Source organism: Nylanderia fulva, unplaced genomic scaffold (genome assembly GCF_048542155.1).
Source record: "Nylanderia fulva isolate GAGA-0341 unplaced genomic scaffold, ASM4854215v1 Scaffold4, whole genome shotgun sequence".
NCBI lineage: Eukaryota > Metazoa > Arthropoda > Insecta > Hymenoptera > Formicidae > Nylanderia > Nylanderia fulva.
In genome coordinates this window covers 1700587-1720963 of record NW_028190476.1, presented here as the reverse complement: position 1 = coordinate 1720963, position 20377 = coordinate 1700587, and the positions used below count along the sequence as shown (strand labels likewise).

Here is a 20377-nt window from a genome sequence, read left to right as displayed (position 1 = left end):
GTAAATTTTATCTGCGTTAAATTTTTTCATGCATTTCCTATGCATTTATTTCTCGTCGTCTAATCGAAAGCTCGCTCGTATATTCATAGCGAATGATTAATTTAGTATAAAGTCGGCTCTTAATATATTCCGTACGCACACGCAAACGTCATCGATTTGCAGATTTCAACGTCGGGACATCGTTTGCAGATTGCCCGGTGCTCACAAGTTTGCGCAGATGACGCGATAACTCCTCCGAAGTCATCAATACTTTTCATTGTGACCATTTGAATGAAATATCATCGCGAGCAGATGCGTTCTTCTCTCGCCGGAAATGCAGCAATGCACTTGTACAACCCGAGGCAAAATTAATACTCAAACTTCTCCAATGTCCAAGAAATGTGAAAGTCAGCGGAACGCAATTTTATATTTTATTTTTATTTCATTTTTAATTTCAATATACTTTGGTGTTTTCTGTCTAAAGCGGGTCCTATATATAGAATGGGAGAAAGAGAGAATGCGAATTTTATATTAATAGAATTTTCTACTTAAGATGATAGAAACAAGTATATATTCATGTTTTTCGGAAAAGGGAAAATGGAAACGAGAGTGAACAAAACAAGCAGCTAAAAATCCGGAATTAATAATATGTCAAAGTAAAGAGAAAGATTGAATAACACGCTAGTATTTGCAAAAGATGCATTACGAGTTTGTCTCGATTGGATAGAGAATTATTTGATCGATAATAATCCGCGTCGCCTGTAATAAGCCGATCGCGAAGTAATTAGTAATGCGCGCCGGTGACTGATTTTGGCGGAATTACGCGCCACTGATTAGCGCGGTACCGTAATCCCCGTAAATATGATTACGGAGGAAATGATTATCCGCGTAGCGAACCGACCGTGCATATCGATCGATATGGATCCATAAATAGATCCTTGGAGGATTCCGTAAAGCGGACGTGCAGCATCGCGGAAGTGATAAAATCGAGCAGATCGAGAAACGGCATGTGAGAATATTATTTACATCATTATATCTTACGCGCGGGATATCCGTATGTAATTTAAGCTCTTGCAAAACAAATTCCCTACTATTTTTTATGGAAAAAATTTATATAAAAATGTAATTTCTTGCGATAAAATGTCTTGCATTATTATTATCATATACGTTATCATGTATAATGCAAGTGTTAATAGCATAGTGATACATTTTTCGCTCAACAAAATAATATCAATGCAAAACAACGATTAAAACGTTATAAAAGCAAAAATTAAAAATTAACTTTAGAAATGTATCGATATTTTATAAATTGACATAGCGTATGATAATTGCGTGAAAAATATTTTATTTTTACGCTGTTCGTCGATGCAACTATAGCGATTTCTGGAACGCTTTAATTGCCTGTAATTTTTTTAAAACGTTGTTATTCACCTACATCGATGATCATACATTAATTATGATGCTGAAGAGCGTTACTTTTACATTTGATGTTCGATATAAATATATGTTATACTCGTTTTATATTTGATATCACCGAGATTATTTTACAATTCGAACTATGCATATATATATATCGAATACAAAATATTATCTTATAATTTATTTCACATTGTTGTGCGTATTAAGAAATTCATTTTAAGAATCCCGAATTGTATTTTTATCAATTGCACTATTTTTTTTCTATGCTTGTCGATACATCAGAGTTGTGCGTCGCGTTAAAGTTATGCAACTATCAACGAGATTATAGCAACAGATCAGGGATAAAAAAAGTCGGCCATGGAATAGACGCAAATACGAGAAAAACGAGCTCGCGGCTCGCTATTGTTCAGCCAGATAGACCCTAATGCTTACGCAGGAAATTTGTGACCCATTGGACCGGACTCGTGAGGGTGCAAAGCAAATGTTTTCTTTCGATGTCCTCCCTAATGCACACATTTAAGTGTACTCCGTTCGATCTATAACGACACGGTGGCGGCCGCAAACCCGGAGCGCATCCTATCGGGACAATATTATCTCGAAAAATATTTAACAGCGATATTTGGGTTTCGATTTTATTTAATATTACGTCCGCGACACGAGAAATATTCGGTAAATAAAATGGCACGTACGATTGCTATACAAGGATATACAGCGGTTGGTATATGAGATTCCGCTTGTTCCGGCCAATTTTGGGCTACAGAAGGATTAAAATGTTTTTGTGAACAGAGAGATATTTACATTGATTTAAGAATGATCTCTCGTGATACATTTTTTTGTATTAAAATGTCTTTTCATCAAGATATATTACTGGTACTCTCATTATATCTGTATCTCTGCGATAGGTTCTTTCATAGCGAGAATCATATAAGAGATTTGTAACATTATCGTAGCCAGCGTGTGTGAGTATATCGCCGTAAAAAAAGTTCTCCGAGGAAACTTATTTAATCGCGATTGCTATCGATTTTCCGTACCAACTTATACGCGCCAGTGGCGCGGGAAGCCGTGATACGAATCGAGATCCTGCAGAAACTGCGATAAGATTTCAATGATGAAACGGCGAGCTACGCCGATGGCTTCAATCACGTATGAAGTGATCGCAATGAACGTTTACAGTATTGAAAGGCATGCTTCCACGGCGCGGACGCTATAACTCGTACCTTGCCATTAATATAATCTCGTATAGATCGTTTTAAAATCCCGTGTGCTGCAAGATGAAGCGAAGTAAGAGTCGGCTGTTACTGCTGATCTATTCAGCAGTATCGTTCGCGATGCAAATTGATTTGCAATTAATCGCGCCTCCGCGAGATCCGAAGATATGATATTGCGCATACTTTACAATTTATTATTTAGCGATATCGTGTTAGTTTGTAACTTTCCTTTGGAGTACATATTAGTTTTCGATTCATATATTTCAGGCGCAATTAATTTTATATGATCGTTATTCAGGAGTATTTAGTCTGCGACATGAATAACTTTGCAATTAATCACACCGCTATAGAATCTAAGAACAGAGCATCGTACATGCGTTTTCCTTATTCAGACTGTCAATATTTGTTTTTATATTTAATTATAAAAAAAAATCATTCTCCTAGATACAATTTTAGAGTTAGAAAAAGAATAAAGAGATTTAGCGTACCACTGAATCTTCCAAAACAAAAGCACACATTTTTTGCCACTCTAAAAAAAGTGTTTGCGTATTATTTTGTTCGCACGCATTAACGGCCTAACACGCAATGGAAACGCGCGGAGAAAATCCGGCGCGCTCTCAGTGGAACGCGGAACGCGTGAATCCAGCGTGATCGCGCGCGATCCCTCTCTCGATCCGTAAATGAAAATTCCCGTCTGCATTGATATGCATCTACAAGATTCCGACTGCGCTCGACGCGCTCTCGGCGTTCATTTCGTGCGATTTCAGGACTTTCCGGCGGAATCTCGTAAAAGCGAATTCTTCACGATCGCTCGCATCACCGTACCACCCTCTCAGAATTGCACCCCTGCATCGTTCGCCTTGATGCATCTTCAAGACAAGTTCTGAAGCTGCCTATCTTATCCTGTTTTTCGACGCAAATTCACGATAAGAAAATTATTATCGCAGATTCTCGATTGTATACCATATACATATATGGAAGATAAGGATTCAATGTATATGGAGAGAGTATGCTGGGAATTTCATTCTTCTTTCGCATATATTATCTTATGCAGTTTTTTTTCATGGACTTTATTATGAATCAATGCATTTCTAGTAAAATCTCAAATAAAAAAATGTAAATATTCTTATTTAGTACATGTTTTAATGAATAACTGTTCTAAATATATTTAAGCTGACTTTAAATTATTCTCAATCAAAAGAGAAATTCATTTATTTAATTTAACTTATTTAATTAAATCAAATGTGCGTTATGTGTCAACATAGAATGAACGCAAAAATACGAGTCGAATTGTTTTTTTCACGAAAATATAATATTTCATTTCCACTTCTATGGGAAACAATGATTGTTCAGTATTTGGAAAATATTGCTGTTTTATTTGCATTAAATAATAGTCACTTGCTTTGCCCAAAAATAATCGTCTGTGTAACTTTTTTGTAATGAATAGATGATATTTCGTTTGCTCTTTAGCAAATAACACTCGAATTATTCGGCAACGATTACAGATCGGGAATTTTCACTAATCGACCACCGCGCCGGTTTTATGCGGAGCATTTAATACGCGACTGATCGATCTATTTCAGAGATCCACATCGCTTTCATTTAATAAAAGAGCAAACCGGATCAAAATATGACATCGAGGACCGATAATTCCAGTTTTAAAAAAAGCGCGATCGCGAGCAGCGAGGTGCGAAAAAATAATTCGCTGCCGTATATTGCGAGCATGCAAATCTCGTTTTTGCTAGCATCATCCGGGTACACAAGAAACAATGAATTTCGATAAATCAACTCGAAAAAAAAGAAAAAATACGAGCTCTGGGGATTAACTAGAGCTCCCGGCTGAAAACGAAATCACTCGGACGACGATAATTATAGAAACGATTTTTGGAATCGACAATTTATGATGAACATAGTTTACCATAATTACTACTTTAAATCAATATTTATCGCTATTACCACGTTACAGTGTAATGTAATCGTGCTCTATAAATTCCTCCTGCATCCGATCCAATTAATTTCAAGAATTGGCTAATTACTACATTACTATATTACGTTGTTCACCATCTCATTCCTCTAACTATGCTACGGCAATATACGATTACAGTTATCGATTACAATTATCTCAAACCTTCCCTGAGTATTTTTAGACAAACAAATCCAGAAAAAAAATTATCGCTTCTCAATTCTTGTTTCCTACTGAATTATTGTAATAATTATTACTACGCTCCAATTGCTATTCATTATCTCATGTAATATATTTATAAAAATAATTTTGAAGAAATATTTAATTCTGTGTATGACAAATATATTATGATTCAGCTTACATTCGTTCAACTGCTATATGTTCTCTTTGTAAAAATTGTATACTCACATAATATTCTCCTAAATATTTTGTTAAAAAAATTGTAGATTAATGTAGAGACTGAAAAAAGAGAAGAGAGAAAAATTACTAAGAGAAAAAATGTTAAAATAAAATAAATTATATTACGAAAATATAGTAACATAAGGAAGTTCTGTGTTTCATAATGACAAGTGAGCTTCTGAAATGCACATGCGTCAATAGATCAGAATCGTTCTTGACGTAGCAATTCGTGGTTCAGTTTTCAAGCGTGTAACGTCGAACGACACGTCGTCGTTACTCCAGTCGTGAATCCAGTTCACATTCATTCCGAATGATATTGCATCGTGACTAGTAATCGAGAATGTCATGATGTGAATTATCATATCAACTCTCAAAAATGCCGAAAAATATTATGCTCGCTACATATGAGAACGCTGCTGTTTTATGACACTGCATGCTATTTAAATCTGCACTTCAATGAGGAAGATTACATTTCGCTGGAAATTATATATGCAATTGTTACACGATGATAAATTTGACTTCTAATATATAAATTTAAATAGATTTAAATAGTAAAATTTTATCAGTTTCGATATGTTATTAATCAGTATAAAAAATTGTAGATCTATTTCTTTTTTTATTATGTCAATTTAAAATAATTTTAAGGTAAATATCTTGGTATAATAAAATAATCTCAAGCGTGTTAAAATAGAAGAGCAGAATATCTCTCTTGTTATATTCAGAAATATATTTTTATAAAAATAATCTAAGTCAATTTACAGTTTTGATGCAAAGTATAATAATCTTTAAAAGCATCATGCTTTAAAATGAAAAATATTAATACAAAACAGAAGTGTGTATATATATATATATATATATATATATATATGTGTGTGTGTGTGTGTGTGTGTGTGTACACAATTCTCTTTTGTATTATATAGAATACAAAACCAACTCTAATAAATACAATACATCATATAAATGAATTCAAACATCATAATATCCGCATAGTTATTTATTGTACGATATGATATTGATTTTATGACATATATCCGCTTTAAAAGGCCAAACCATACATTTTATCTTTCGAATTTTATTAATGTACCAAGATTTTCGGGTCGGCCTTCCACCTGGAATATAAATTTACTTGGACGTTCCACCTCTGGCCGAAAAATAATTAAAACGTTCGATTAAGATATAAGATGCGGGTATAATTCATGCTTGACAACGCGCCGTATTCTCGTGGATGATTTTTAGCGGCGATACAATACGTATATATCTCGCGCAACGTCAGCGATTATGTATTATATGTTGGGTGGTGTCTTCTCGATCGCGATTGGCCGTAAATTATACGGTTGCACGACCGCATATGGCTACGCTGATTGCACTCGCCTCAAGTCGGTCCCGACGGATATGTTTAATTCCATACTCGATAATGCAGCATACGTAATTAAATTGCCGAGTTTCACTGCTAATTAATAACTATTGTGCACACGTGCACATTTATTGTCATTAACACATATCGTAAGTATTGGAATGCAATCAGGTTTCTATTTCCGTTAATGAAGCATGTTGTATATATATTTTGTAAGTCTTTCGCTTCACGCAAGAGTTAAACGATGGACAAATACATACATAAAATTCAATAATATATATCACATTTCTAATTGCACAAATATCTTAACAAAAATCATTTTTTTCCTGCACTTTATTTATGTAAATTTATTATGTGAATTTAAAATTATAATCGCATTCTGCGTATATTAATGGAGATTTGTTTTTTCTCATAAACATTTAAGTTAGAGAAGAATAACTAGAAAGAAAGATAAAGAAACAATTAAATTTTAATAATCGTTAACTAATAAAATGAAAAAATAAAGCAAGAGCAATATTGTAGCTTTTGTATCTCTATACATTATATTAATTTATTTTAAAGAAAGTGGAACCAAATTATTATATAATGTAAAGCTACCCTATCAGAAGATTATCCGATTGATCAGCGAAAAATTAATAAGCAAAGAAGCGTATAGACATGCCAGAAAATCCTCAATGCGCGATCATTGTATCGGTTAGTTAAGAAGTTCCCCGATGGACGACAGCCCGATGGAAACTCGGATCATTGTCAATTTATAACGATGTGATCATAAAGCCGATCCGCTAACGATCAGATCGTGTTTCCTGGAGATGCCGATCCACGAACAATGAGACGTGTATTTTCTTTCCGGCCATAATCAAGCAATGGAACTATGGCAGCTCGCCACAAAACCTGCGGATTATGTCATCCATAAACTTCCTCGACAGCTTTCCTTGTTTGGGCACCGTCCCTTTCCCTCCCCGTATCAGTTCTATTCCTATGCGTGGGTAGACCGCGATTTGTTTCGCGTGATTCTCGAGCTATCGTCGCATCGCGACGAATCCTTATACGTTGTAGATTAAGACAAAGTTGAACATGTTTGATTTGTTGATATCGAATGAATTTGTCGTACGATATAAATTATATGACAGAAAATAATCACCATCATTTATTAGGAGAATAAGAAATTATATATAATAGAATAATGCGATTCTTATCTAATAAGAACAGCAATAAAATCTGCGCTATATAATAGGAAGTGCTATAATAAATAAAATTAATCACCTCGCACATGATGTAATAAAAGATATGTATCTACAGTATACATATATATATATATTTCTTACGTGACCCAATAACGTTAATAATTTTATTCCGTGAGTTGAAATCTCATCGAGTCGTCTTATCGATGGCGGCGCGGCTTATTACCACTCGGATATATTAGACGAGCGACGATAACTTATTGTTAGCCGCGGTGAGGGCGGCTATCGGGCACTGTCACTGGTTCACGGTGGTAGAATATTGTTTTTAGGCTGCGGTTTTGCCCCGATCTCTCTCCCATCCTCTCCTTGCTCTCTTCTATCTCCCTCGTATCCTCCTGGGAAATTGGACCTGAAGCGGCGCTGGCAACGCTCTCTCACTCGCCGCTCATTTATTATCGTTGCTTTACCTCTGGGTGGCCAAATTTACCAAACGCTGCGGTTCGGCCTCCGAATGCGCTCGCCGTCGCGGTGGACGACGTCACTCGACGTTACACAGTTGAAAACTAAGGGACGAATTGGCACATCCACCGCTGACCCGGCTTCATAAGTCGGAAAACATTTCATATTTTGCGTAACTTTTCGTTCGACTTTCGTATTTGTTGCGAAGTGAGAGAGCGGGGAGTTTCCGTGAGCGTATAAACACATTTTACGCATAGCACACTTGCATTATGCAATATGTTTCTATTAATGTTGATATAAACTGACATTTTTGTATATAATTATATATATATTTTTTAATTTGTTTTTTAAAATTTTATAGTATATTAATTTTAATCGTATTATATTTTTGTTCCATAAATTTTAATAAAGCTTATGTTTTTTTAATATCATTTGACATTCACATTTTATGTATTTCAATCTTTCATATTTATGATATTATTTTGTCAAGCACGTAATAACGTGCTAGGAAGACTGCTTGCACGCATTTGTAGCACTCTTCGACGAATTCTCTAATGCGAAGAAATATCAAGAGTCTCACAAAGATAAAAACGTTGGCAAACACAGGAAAAATGTAGCTCGCGCAAAGCTGCGCGAAGATGAGAACATCAGCGATGTATCTTCATCGTCGCTCTTTCACAAATCTACTCTGCGTCTTCCAATCATGAAATCACGAAGAATAAGAAGGTGACGCCAAGTCGTACTTTCGGAGATGCATCTTGCTTATCCAGCTGACAAATGCACATCTACCATTTGCAGTTTTTTATACGACTTATGATTCATCTTAATATAATTCTCAATGGATTCAAACAAGCTTCTTTCTAATTTTTATGTAAATTAATTTAAAAATTGTCACGCAGTGTCGCGTAATAAATATTTAGGAAACAGAAAATTTAATAAATGATATAAAACTATGAAGTCACCAGATGATAATTAAAAAATGGTAATAATTCAATCGACCAACTCTGGCAAATAAGTAATTTTATTGAATATTCACAACGTTTCGGTCGTGGGTTACGGCCCTTATCAAGTGCTATAATATAATATTAACAATTATTAGAAAAATAAATATAAAAATAATAAAATCTATAGAAACTTTCACACATTGTTAATATTATATTATAGCACTTGATAAGGGCCGAAACGTTGTGAATATTCAATAAAATTACTTATTTGCCAGAGCTGGTCGATTGAATTATTACCATTTTTTAGAAAATTTAATATTCAATAGATCGATTAAACGATTCAATAAATGTCTTGCGGAAGATTGTTGATATTATGACATTATTAGAAATATATATATATATATATATATATATATATATATAATGCATTAATTTTAAAATAATTTACATTCTCTTGCACAAGCGCATATAATTATTCTCGACGTGGTGCAGATTCACAGATCAATGTTGAGAAAAAATGTGACGCGAAACGCGTATCGAAAGTCGAGCGATTGTTTGCAAGATCGACAGCAAGCTTGTCCAAAATAAGGACAGGCCATTCTGCTTATACACCAACCGAAGTTTGTTCGTGTGTTTATTTTCCTCTCTTCCATCGCATTTTATATATTCTCCTCGCGCGGCAAAAATGGACCAAGGAAATATGAGGGTCGATGGAAGATGGACGTAGCGCGGGTAACAAACAGGGTTCTTGAACACGAAGACGGCCACAACGGATACGATCGAGTAGTTCCAAGACCGCGGAATGATCAAACACACGCGTGTTCCTGTGAATATCTTGATGTAACTGACTACGCTTTTCTTGTACAGAAAGAAAAGAGAAAGAAATATCTACGCGGTTTCTCTTGTAAAATCCAGTGGTAAATTTTTTTATACTTTCTCTGTATAGATGTAATTTATTACAGAATATAATTTCTAAATAAAATCAGAGAGCATTACGTTGCATAAAACGTTAATGAGATCACAAAGTCTAATTCGTGCATTTTTGAAAAAAATATAAGAATATTACGTACTTTTAAAAAAGTAAAAAAAATATATATACAACGTTAAAACTACAAAATACTACAAAAAAATTCAATAAATAACATGAAACATATATGAATATTTTAAAATAGCAATTTGATGTTATTTTAATGTTTCTCCCAAATTTTTTCATTCTATTTTCAATTGATCGAGTAATCTCAAATATTTTTGTCTCCATCACCTGATGAAAAATGTAATAACTTCTTATCAATAGCTCATAAAAAGCTACATGAAGAATATATAAATATTTTAAAATAGCAATTTTATGTTATTTTAATGTTTCTCCCAAATTTCTTCATTCTATTTTCAATTGATCGAGTAATCTCAAATATTTTTGTCTCCATCACCTGATGAAAAATGTAATAACTTCTTATCAATAGCTCATAAAAAGCTTTACAATTTTTTATTCAGACAATTTTTCAAGAAAACAGCAAATCGTGTTATCGGATTTCTAGCGAAATAAGAAATTAACGTGCTCAATGTCATTAATGTCTCGAAGTTTGAAACGAGTAGTTTCTGATTTACACTGTGTAAATCGAGCAAATGGGAGGTGCAGCAAGTAAAAAGTACGGAAAAAATACAGCGACAGTACACGAAACACAGATATGAAAAAAAATGCTTAGTTATGTTTCCTTTTATTAAAAATAGCTAGTGAATTTCTGATATTACGCTATTATACAAAGTTAGTCCAAGCTCAATTCTACAGGGAATGAAAATATTAATGTAAAAAAATATGTTGAAACAAAAATACCAATCAGTAACACTTTATAACTTTAAAAATTTTTTTACTTTCTAAATTACAGTAATATGGCATAATAATATGCTTTCATAAGCTTACATGAATTTAACTAATAATAAGTTTATATGAGAAAGAATAATAATATGCTTATATATCACTTCAATTATGTAAAATAAATATATAGCATCATGCTATATTATGTTTGCAAAAGCTTTTTACATTTAAAATCATTTTTTACTTCAAGGTGATTCAGAGAATTGCACGTAAGAAAATTATACTCTCACAATAAAGATATTTATTCATTGCAGTGTCAATTTGAGCAAGATGCGATCGTAGCACTTCCTTGCGAGGATAAATCGGACATTGTATAACGAGTTCTCGCAGGTGGAAAGGGGCTGACCTGTGCGGTCAAGGGTTATTGAGGGGCTCGAATGGCGCAAGAGGGTGGTTCAGGAAAAAAATACAGCGACAGTTCACGAAACGTAGATAGCGGCCGGCTTCACCTATCGCTCGCTTGTACTCGCGCGCTATAACGCGAAGAAGGGTGATTGAGAGAGAGGTTTGAACCCGCGTATGAGAAAGAAAAAGACAGTGAATGGTGAGAACGAGCCGTGAAGAGAAGGAGAGAATACGAACTCAAGGTGGCCTACGAGAGAAATAGTGAGCGAAAGATATACGATCTCATAATTCGCTTCTAAACATCGCTAATTGCAGCGCTGACCCTCTAAATCTTTTGGGATGCTATCTGCTCGCTCTTGAAAATGATCTTTCTCCCTCTTTCTCTGATCCCTTCTTCTCTCGTTGTCTCCCCTTTGTTGCTCTTGCACTACCGTCGAGCCGGTATTCGACATCTCGCTCTTATACTCTCCTTTAACCTTATCGTACCTCGTTCATTTTTCAAATCGATGCAAGATGCATATCCAATGTTTTTTTTTTTTTTTTTTTTTTTTTTTTTTAAGAAGAGAAAAGAGATGTAACGAAAAAAGATTATTTCGCCGATAGTGACTCATATAATACATATTTACGTTTTCATATAAATAGATTATTACTCTATTGAGTATGTTGTTACATATTATAACAGTGATTCGAGTGAATGAAGATTGTTATTTTCTTATCGAGAGATTATTTTATAAACAATTGTGCCTATTTAATATAATATTATTAGGATTTTTCAGAGAAATTTCTCAAAGAGTTACGCATATAACAGAGCAAATTAATAATATCTTACTAATAATACATATTATGATGTTGAATTTTAATAATAAAAAATCATAAAGTTTTACGATATCATTTCGATAAGCAGTAAAGCTGATGATATTAATTCTTTGATGTGGCTCATTTAATTTTTGTTTAATTTCAAATTAGTTATATGTAGTAGAATTTTAACTTTGTTACTATTCAATGTTTTATTTCCAGTACATGATTCGACAGAGATAACGTAAAATATAAAAAAAATCAACATAGTATACATATTATATGTGTATATATTGTCAAAAATTTGTAAAACAAATCCAATGTACTGAATAATTATGACTTTCAAATGCAAAATTAAATCGAAAAGTTAAATCAGAGATTTAAATGCATCATCTGTTTTCTGTAGAGCAGAGAGTTGCTTCTTAAATTCTTGTATTTCCTCGTGCACATAATCGCGAGCTGTTAGATGATAACCATTCCGGCCTGCTATTACGGAATTGCAGCATTGAATATTTAACGCGATATCGCGTTTAATTCGTCGCGCTCTCTTGCTCACAAGAGCGATATTGAGATAATTTCACCGCGGCCGGATGTTTCTTTAATGGAGAGGAACGATCTATGCGTTCGTGAGCCTCTGTCTCATATCGCGCCGGAAATGGGACAGACATTGACGCAACGCGCGCTTACTTATAAATCTTTATTAATATCTCGAGCAAGAGATGCTGCATTTCTTTCTCCGATTACGCAAACCATTTTCTTCGATTCCAGTTTGCCGGCTCAGGAGGAGCCCGAAAAGACGACTGAAGGAGAATTCTATAAGGGAAGCGGAAAAGAGGGAACAGCGCTTTTCAATTCACTTTACGAGGCTGTTTCCTCTCTTCGAGAGAAAGGGATTTCTTTGTTTTATCGAGCCGTAATGAAATGCGAGCCGGCGAATTTCCCTAACGCTGCGCGAATCACCGCGACCGTCCCTTCATGCATCAACATGGTTTCCTCCCATGTTACGCCTCATGCTCGCTCGACGATGATTACGATGTAATATTATGTGATTAGCTATTAAATATTTTAATCAAGCCGAAGTGCGCGGCAGTTTTTTTAATAAGCAATAGCTAACAAAAAGTTGTACGAAAATGTCAATAAAGTCGACACATTAATGCGTTATAAATAAAATTTTATATATATATATATATATGTAAAATTTTATTTATAACGCATTAATGTGTCGACTTTATTGACATTTTCGTACAACTTTTTGTTAGCTATTGCTTATTAAAAAAACTGCCGCGCACTTCGGCTTGATTGAAATATTTAATGGCTATATTAAAATATATATATATATATATATATATATATATATAGAATCATAATTAAAATTAAAATTTAGTAAAATATTTTTTAATAATAGGTATATAAGATCGTTATTCTGTCCCTATCTGTGAGATAATAGTTAATAAATATCTTTTTCGTCTTCCTCTAATCTCTTGCTGTAAACGCACCTATTTTAGAAGGAAGTAAAGGAAGTTTGAAGATAAGTGCAATTTTGCCACAGTAAGGAGAAGAAGCGAGTCGCTTTAAAAATAGCTTCCGTCGGAAGTGCATTTCGATTTCCCGCAAGTTTCCGAAGTCCGATCTTAACGTTGCTTCTCTAGAGAAGGAAATGTTACTGCATTTCACTTTACGAATTTCGCCCAACAAGCCGAATGCGCTTTATATTCGTTTTTAACAGACTCTTTTGAGCCATCAAACGCCCGTCTATCGGAAGGAAATTCAATAAAATGGTCAAAAACATGTTTTGGCAAATGTAGAGCGGAGAGGAAGAATATGTGTGTATATGTACATATAACAATCTATATTGGATTTATAAAAAAAGAAACAGCGCTACCATTTATTGCAATTATTTACACGAAAAATTCGCACCAGTTATTAAAAATCAATATTTTTTCAAAATTGTTATTTATATTTTAAGTTTTGTATTTATATTTCTGAGACAGAGAGCTGATTTCTTATATTTTTAATAGTAAGATTTTTCACAAAGTAAAAAAATGTATGGCATTAAATCAATAATTTTATCGTCTTATACAAAAATATTGTAGAAAATTTATCATTTTTAAATATAATTTTTTAAATCAAGTTTCTATTTAAGAGAATTAAGAGTTATTGTCAATATTTTTAATTGTGTTCGTCTCATTAATTAGAATTTACTAGACTGCGCTTTTAAATCTGTGATTCTCCCTTTTCAAAGGTATTTAAGAGAATTAGAGATTAAATTCAATTCTTTATATTAATATGTTCTATAATAAGTAAAATTCAAATTAAAGAAAATAGAATAGAATAATTTATTTAAAAGACATAATGTGCAGAATTTTGTAATGATATTAAGAAACCTACCATAAGAAGCTACCACGAGTTGAAATGAATCGTATTTCTAGGAATACGAACATCTTCCATCTGGTATTTTCTGCCTTTCGGAAAGTCGTTTTCCATATCGCAATGTCAAACATTTTCTTGTTAAAAGGGAAAAATGCGGCACAACCGAAAGGATCGTTCGAATAACTTCTCTCGCGCAGGATGGTATTCGTCAGGAAACAGGACTTATCGCAGAGTACGATCCTATACACACTTCACCCCATAAGGTTTGTTTTCCAGACGTGACTTAACCAAAACAAGCTCAGTAAACACGTTCCCGTCGTGTTCGTGTTCCAGTAATACGGCACGCCGTATATGTATATTTAAAGAGGCCGTTCAAGGGGCGCACTATGTTTTTCAAATGAAATCCGAAGCTGTCACCCGATGACGATGACGGTCGGAATTTTTGAACAGTAGATGGATATAGCAGTGCGAATAAGGCATGAAGATTTCAATCATAGTTCTGTTATGCGGCGCGCTTATAAATTTCAACCGCTTAATATAATGGCTGTTAACATTTGCACGCATACATATACAAAACGCACATTCTTTTTAGATAATCAACGAAATTCAACAAAAAATTCGATTTTGCGATATAAAAATGGCATAATATTGATGTAAATTGATATCTGCGTATTATAAGAAATTGAAGATTCTCTAAAAAGGATTGTGAAAATCAAAGTCGATTGCGGGAAAGAAAGACTTAAGATTTCTTAGTTACAGAAAAATAATAACTCGAGAATACAAGGCCACTCGCTTTAATTGATTGGTCGGATCAACCGAGAGTCAGTAACAGTCGTCGACTCTGTTTATAATTTATAATCCCAATGGTCCTCAACGCAGGACAGTTTTTCTATCTCTCTCTATTCAATTCTTTCTCTGGTTCGTACATTTGCATGTAACGAGCTGCTCGATGCCTACAACGCGCTGCAATCTTTTTAATGTTGAATAATAGCTTTCAACCCTTATATCCCGATGTTGTACAAAGGAAATAATTTCTAGCCAAAGCACTTCGAGTCAATCGATATCACGTTTATCAAATAGTCCGCTCATTTAATTTTCAAAAGTCCTCGTCAATGTATTCTTACGTTCCATGCGGTACGTAATTTGATATGTCTAGATTTTATTCAATGAATTCGTTCTTCATTACAAAATGCCTCGTGAATTTACAGATTCTTTTTATGCAAAACATTGATTAACGGTTCTATAGAAAATTAACTTTATTGTGGACATAAGAGCAAAAACAGATCAACTTATGATTATGATATGTAAAAAATAATATTTGAATTTAAAATTAATCAATTACAATAATTCCTCTTATTTTGATTAAACACATAATCGTATATCTTTAAATGTATTTCTTAACTCGTATATCTTTATAAATTTATTATAAATATACGTCTAATTATAATTATAACTCATAGTTCAAGTTAGAATGATTAATTGTTAATATATATTATGCATAGAGAATTTTTTTATTTTTAGACATGTAAAGAGAATTAAATAAAAAATACGAAAAAAACCCAGAACTTAGATGCTATATTCTCATGAGGGCGAAAAATGTCTGCCGCTTCTGTTTGGTAAGCGTTGCTAAGTTGTCGCTGCACAGATTTTGTATACTCTGACTTAATTTGAATAACCTTCATTAATCAAATTATTTCTACCTCGCTGTCATGGCAGGAATATAATATTTCCGAGATAGGTTCTGCCGTTAGACCAGCCCTTAACGAGCGACGACGCACGTACTTCATCGTTTCGACGGAAATATAAATACACGCTACACTGCTATTCGTTCATTCTTGTCAGGCATTTTCGTGATAATCCCTCATTTTTCCAGGCGAAGCTTCTACGTATTCTAATTAAAAAATAAATATAAATTTTACTGCTTTTCCTTTCCACTAATCTCAGTTAACTATCTGAATATTTAATTAAAATTTCAATTTCCATTTTAAATCAATATATAGGTACGTGTAAATTTTTTTTGCATAAAGCTTTTTCAAATCGAACGCCATCTCATAAAAATATCGCTTTTACACGATTATCTTTTATCGGTGTTTTCACTATAGGCCTATTATAATAATTTATGGTTCACCAAATCGTTCGATGCGGCTCGTAACGAGTCAATTTTGTCGCGTAACACTCGAGTATGTGCATTTATCGAGGAATTAAGTGAGAGGGCGGCGTGCGCTATCTGAGGAATTCTACTCAACTATCTTTAATCGCGCGAATTAATCGTCCACGGCGAATACCACCCCGCGACGTTTATCGAATACGGTCGCGCGAGCGTGAGTTGACATTCCTCTCGTGAGCGGCCGCGCTTTTTGCACGCGGCGTTCGCCTTTTCTCGTCCCGCCTTTTCCACTGTATCGTACGCCAGGTGGAAATATCTTTTCGCGATTAGGTCGGAGGCGGCAGGCGACGTTGTCACGACACGGCAATGGGAAACGTTATTCCTCATGTTTTCGCGATACGTTAACAGAAAACACGAGAGTTTCTAGTACATACATATTATCGCGGGGGAGGGGGGGGAAGGGGTAGCGAGCCCTTGTGGCCGCCATGTCGGACTGGGGGTGGCCTGAAACCTAATTGTTCAGATACACGCATTTCACTGCCACCGCACGGCCGCGACGCCACGCGCACACGCGCCGCCCGTTATATGTATGAATTGAATACAGGCTGATTCAGCAGTGATGAATGAAACACTATTTTTTAAATATTTTATATAAAATATAAAATTATTATATATATATATCAAATATAATGTATAACAAATATAAGAAAAATATTGATATCGTCAAATTTTGAAGAATTATCGGATGCTTTATTAGATTGCATAAAAAGGACATAATTACATATTTTTATTGTTTTATAAAAATTATAAATACTAAAAATATTAATAAATACAAAAAAAAACATAAGAATTTATATATGTATTCTAAAAAATTGAGTAATGAATAGCATTCAAAATGTGTATAAAAAAATAATTCGTGAATATTTTATTGAGAATGCTTCGAGAGAAAGAGAATTATAAATGTATTATTAAGAGAATTATAATATAAAAAATATTTCCTTATATATATGCGTGCATGCTTTGCGATAGAAATATTTCATCAGCTATACAAATCATCTCTGAAAAGCACTGTAGTCGGCGCACGTCAATGACACACGCTCATTATTCTGTACACGGGGTTTCGATCGGGCTACGCAAACCAGCGAGATTGTTTTAATGAAACCATTTCCCTCTCAAACCCCCTCGGTCCTTCCCCTCTTCACTCTTCCCCCCATCCCTCGCGATGATGCAAAGGGAGAAGAATTTCCGATTGATGGCGCAGATAATGGAGCTGCCAAGACGCAAAGACCATCACGTCTGTTCGAAACGATATTCCGAATGAGAGTAGGGTGAGGAAGAGACGCGGAGAGACGATGTCTCCAATTGACGGCAATTTCGCAAAAACGTGAAATTCTTTATTATCTCTGGTATTCGATTCCTCCCTCCCTTCCTTCCTCTCTTTCTCTCTGCCTAGGTGATTTCCGAATAGGACATGTGAAACTGCACGATGCGCCCCTTCCAGGTTCGTCGACCCGATTATCAGTGATTGAGACCTTCAATCCGTACCCGAATATTTCCAATCTCCCTCGATAGAACGACCGAAGTCATTGTCTATCAATGTTTAACCTTTTGCGGTGAAAACTACTATAGTGCCAAAAAATACCTAGCATGTAATAATTATGTTTCATAACAAAAATATATATATATATATATATATATATTTCTGTCATATAATTACTTTTTATAACAAATTAAAGAATTTTCATTTTGTATATTAATATACTAAGATCTAATGAAAATTTTTATGCAGAATATATTTTCACACAAATTTCGTCAACCGATTATGCAAACCTTTTAATTAGAATCCCAGTTTGTTTGTTCTTCAATAAAAAATGTGTACAAATAAAAATGTATAAATACATATATTTTTGTATGCACGTTGCTCAACCTTGTAAAAAACCGTTCTTTATTTTATAAACATAATCGTTTTAAAAAAGTTAAACGTATGTATTGGATAGAGAGTATGCATATCGGTGAGCGGAAATAATACGACTGGCGCTTTGACCGATGAATCTCTATCACGTGGATCACTATGCGCTTCGCCGCGATAGCTAGTTGAAATTTTATCTTCGTCTGTGCAAAATTTTTTTTTTATTCCACCTGTTTTAAAATCGGGACACGATTTATTTTTCGCACAGAAATTTACTAGAATAATCTCATGGCATGAAATCCAACGTGCATATAAAGAACATTTGTCATATAGAAGATGAAGTAATATCTATAATATTATGCATCAGCACGAATAATATAATATCATGAAAGATTAATTCTATCAGAAATTCAACATTAATAGATAATGTGACGAAGATTTATTGTAAATCATTCTCTTACAGCTTTTGAGAAATCTTTATTAGCTAAAGCTTTTTTTTAAAAATTATCGTTATTATTCTGGATATAATTTCGCACATGAATATTGCAATATTTGGCTCGTATTCAATGATAGATATATACTCAATAGTTACATATATAGGTATATGTCAATTATTATGTCAATGGTTTCCCTTAATCATTGAGGATATACTCGGTAATTGCCCAATATAGCAATATTAGTACCCGTCATCATCGAATATGTCACAACCGACACATTCTATAACAGATTTCAATAAGCATGATATTTTAGTAAATATAATAGTTCACTAAATTAGTACTTATTAAAAATATTCTTGGTTTTAGATATTTTTCAACTGAAAATTGATTAATATTAACTTTCGTCAAATATCAGTTTTCTTTCTATATAAATCGGAAACATATCTATATATAATTTCATTAAAAATTAATTTGCTTTTATAACTAGCATTTTTAGAACTTATTTAAAGTATTATTGCAAAAGTAATTGTCAGTCCAACTTTTTAATATAATCTCTTTATTTTTTAAAATGATGGATTCCAAAATAACATACATATATCTTAATATTTATTTGAAATATTTATTTTACTTTATATAATTATTATATTTCGAGATCTAAGTCAGTCAGCCACGATTAAAAATTTATAACCGTTGCATATTAATATAATATTCCAATAAATAATTTAATAAAAATAATATTTGAGATTTTTTGTTTTTATCTTCTGCGAAGAAATCGAGTGTGTACACATAAAAAAAATTGTTATATGTCGTATAGTTATAGTTGTATTAATTATATTAGTATAATTTTCACGTAAAATTTTTGATTTAATTGTAATATAGAAGGCTTGATAATTATAAAGTCGCGGTCATGTGTTGCATTTAAAACGCAATACAGTTTCAACGCGCTTTTTAAAAAATAAAAGCAATTATGATAGCAAGTTCAAAAACAAAATTCATAAAGAGTGTGATATAATACAATTTCATAAATAAATTTGTTCTGCATGAAACACACACATATCGCGCAGACCAATGTCGTTCGTTTTTATTAATTTATCGCGGTCATAATATTGGAAGAGCATTTCTCATTTTAATTATGATTGAAATGTTATCATCAGTTTTCTTTATGTCATAAAAATATGATTGATTTTATTTCTGTTTTGTGGCTAAAAAATATTTCAATTTTTATATATATTAATATATTATTATTTTGTGTATAAACAGTATAGCATTTTAATTTACAATATTAAAAAAACAGAAATTGATTTACTTTAGTTAAAAATTAGTCGATAAGTTTTTATAATAAAAGATGCAATATTCATGCAGTTGTAATTTTTTTTCCAGGTATGGAAAAGGAAAAATCGCTTCTCAACTTGCAGAGACACGCGCATTTTATTACGGTGCTGTTACGCTATCTCTTTCTGAAGACTTGAGCTTTCGGGTAACTATGTTAAGAAAATGCTATTGTGCGTATTGCACGAGATGCGGTTACATGAGCCTGTAATGAACGATTGATATGAACGATGCTGAAGGGAGTTCATAGTTCGTAGATAGAATCTAGATGCACAATTTGGAACAGAATTCGATTGACCCAAGTAT

General features: G+C 33.4%; 1 protein-coding gene and 1 long non-coding RNA gene across 3 annotated transcripts in view; one reads left to right on the top strand and one right to left on the bottom strand.

The window, feature by feature from the left end:
- LOC114944894 (latrophilin Cirl) overlaps positions 1 to 20377 on the top strand; it is a 422503-nt gene that overhangs the window by 43668 nt on the left and 358458 nt on the right. The window contains exon 2 of one of the 2 annotated variants that reach the window (XM_085486054.1): positions 20123 to 20219. The exons of the other annotated variant lie outside the window; for it this stretch is intronic. The gene's annotated coding sequence lies outside the window, so the exon portion shown is untranslated. The remainder of the gene's footprint in view (positions 1 to 20122; positions 20220 to 20377) is intronic. 2 annotated transcript variants of the gene reach the window in all.
- The window catches only part of LOC114944897 (uncharacterized), a 188784-nt gene that overhangs the window by 128082 nt on the left and 40325 nt on the right, over positions 1 to 20377 (bottom strand). The gene's annotated exons all lie outside the window — the stretch shown is intronic.